This window comes from Schistocerca gregaria, unplaced genomic scaffold (genome assembly GCF_023897955.1).
Source record: "Schistocerca gregaria isolate iqSchGreg1 unplaced genomic scaffold, iqSchGreg1.2 ptg000227l, whole genome shotgun sequence".
NCBI lineage: Eukaryota > Metazoa > Arthropoda > Insecta > Orthoptera > Acrididae > Schistocerca > Schistocerca gregaria.
In genome coordinates this window covers 947,046-949,899 of record NW_026061746.1, presented here as the reverse complement: position 1 = coordinate 949,899, position 2,854 = coordinate 947,046, and the positions used below count along the sequence as shown (strand labels likewise).

General features: G+C 40.4%; 1 non-coding gene across 1 annotated transcript; it reads right to left on the bottom strand.

Moving 5' to 3' along the window:
• Positions 1-411: 411 nt before the first annotated feature.
• Trnat-ugu (transfer RNA threonine (anticodon UGU)) lies at positions 412-486 on the bottom strand. The gene has a single exon. It is a non-coding gene; the product is annotated as a tRNA-Thr (tRNA).
• Between the last annotated feature and the right edge of the window lie 2,368 nt (positions 487-2,854).

Genomic DNA, 2,854 nt, shown 5'->3' with positions numbered 1-2,854 from the left:
TGACCAATTTTTACCAAAAATGTATTTTCGTTATTTACGTTTAGTCTGCAAGTCAAGGAGTATTTATCAACCCTTCCTCTACCTCTGATTGTTCCTAGACAGCAACTTCCTGTTCTTCTTGGCAGGAAAAGCCGATCTGTCAAAGCTGGATATGCAGCACTCGGCAGCCTGCACTTGATATTCGTCCGTATTTTCGGTGAGTATGTTTGCATGCATTCTGCAGTATGAATCATTTTGAGCACGTGCGACACGGGACGAGTTATCATCTACATCTATATGGATACCCTGCAAAACACATTTAAGTGCCTGGCAAAGGGTTCATCGAATCACCTTCACAACTGATAATTAATTGAAACCCTCAGCTGCCGACAGGTGTTGTTGATATACTTCGATGGGGACAGCTGAAAAGTGTGCCCCTACTGGGACTCGAACCCAGAATCTCCTGCTTACAAGGCAGACGCTCAATCCATCTGAGCCATCGAGGGCACACATGAACAGCACGACTGCAGGAAATTTATCCCTCGCACGCTTCCCGTGAGACTCACATCCCCAACCGTCCACAATCCGCATACGTAATGTACTTAATAGGTATTTGTCCATCCACTCATTACTGGCTCACACTAAAGTGACGATTCCCGTAAGAGTTCCGGCAACCTGTGCGCATTCGCACAGACGAAGGTCAATGGCTGGGTAACGTTTAACCATAGATATGAAGATAGTAACTGCTCTCGAAAGAACAGGCGCCACTGACGACCTTGCAACTCTTCTAGAATACATGATAGACCGGCCGATGTGGCCGAGCGGTTGTAGGCGCTTCAGTCGGGAGCCACGCGACCGCTACGGTCGCAGGTTCAAATCCTGCCTCGAGCATGGGTGTGTGTGATGTCCTTAATTTAGTTAGGTTTAAGTCGTTCTAAGCTCTAGGAAACTGATGACCTCAGATGTTAAGTCCCAAAGTGCTCAGAGCCATTTGAACCATCAGTCCCTATGTTTACACACTACTTACAGTAACTTATGCTAAGGACAACACACACACAACCATGCCCGAGGGAGGACTCGAACCTCCAACGGGGGGAGCCGCGCGAACCGTGACAAGGCGTTGGACACATGGCGGGTACCCCGCGCGGCTCATGGCAGCCGTGACACTGCTTCAAACAATGGACTGTAGAAACTTTTGTAAAGCACGGATTAAAAAAAAAAACTTTCTGTTCCAAGAGTCTAGACAAGTACACCTTTAAAAAATGCAACTACAAAGAAATTGAATTTTCGAACGTTTTGAATGAGAACCTGTCCTTATGGAACACCGTTGATCAAATGTCACAGGGATTATATACTCAGGTTTCACATGTGGATTAACACTTTCTAATCAATATCCGGAATGAGCAGGGCTTAAAACTTTGAAGAGTTAAATTTCAAGGGCCGTTCTCTTGTATGCAAATAGTTTCACAGTAGAAATTTCTCTAGTTTTATTTATTAATTAATTTATTTATTTTTTGCTGTAGGTAAAGAAGGATAGCATTGTGAGGAGGGGGAAGGGGGGGGGGGGGGGGAGGAATCTTGCATCTCCCACCTTGGAATTCTCAGTACAGAATTTTTATTCATTACGAGATTCTTAGCCACTTGCAGAAGTGATTTCGAGTGATTCTGCAAAACTTTTCCTGTAGCCAATCGTATCAACTATAGGATTCCGTTCCTGCTGCATGACATGTCTCGGAACTTAAACTGACCAACTCATTTGCATAAAGAGCTAGCTTATCATCCGCTTCTTTACTTGCGTAGACCGTTCATGGTCTGCAAAGAATTTTTTCTTTAATCGTTTTTTTATGTCTTTTATAAACTGCAACACTTTCTAAACTTTCTAAACTTAGCGCCGTTGAAGCATGGTCTTTTACTGAATGATCAAAAAGCAATGCTGACAGCTGGAGTCCAAGGTTTTTGTTAATCAAGCCGTTTGTATTCTTGTGGTGATATCTCCGTACAGTCTTTCATTCCCTAACGCATATTTCTTTATATCTAATTGAGAAGTGAAATACCGGTTTTCATAGATGCAGATTTAAAATATTTTAATATAACGCAATAAATATTTCATTAAAATTTTCATCCCCTTATGCTCGAAGTTCCAAAACCAGAAAAACACGTAGTTTTTAAAAATTGTAACATATTAGCCGATTACGAATTGTCAGATATATTTAGCAATCCTTTCATAATGAACCATTTTCTGAAACATCTCACACCCTTTAGGGGTTGGGTTTTCAAAAACAATTAAACACGTATTCTTCTATTTAGAGCCGAGGAGCCAAATTCAAATCTTCATCCATTTAATTCTAAAAATGCTTTCATAGTGAAATATTTCATAAAACATTACATCCCCTATTTCACTCTATTAGTGAGTTAAATTTCCAAAAGCAACGAAACACATTTTTTTACATCCAACCGAGATGTCAAATACCTATTTTCATAGATGTAGCTATAAAAATGCTTCAGTAGTTCTTTAATAATGATTTATTTTCAAAAAACCTTCACTAATTATTTTATCCCCCAATGGAAGAATTTCGGAAAATGCTAAAAACCTGTTTCTTTTTTGTATCTGACTGAGACACCAAATGTCAATTTTCGTAGTTTTGTAGTTATAGCTTCAATAGGGACATAGGGACATATTTAAAAAAAAAGACTTTCAACCCATGTTTCACCCCCATAGGAGTGAAATTTCGAACAATCTCTTCTTAAATGATGCTTTCAGCGTAAGATTTACACCTTCATCAAATTTCAAGTCCGTATACTTTGCAGGTTGGGCTGGAAGGCTATGGGTCAGTGAAACCTGTGCCCCTATTGCACCTTCTTGGAGGTTGTAGTT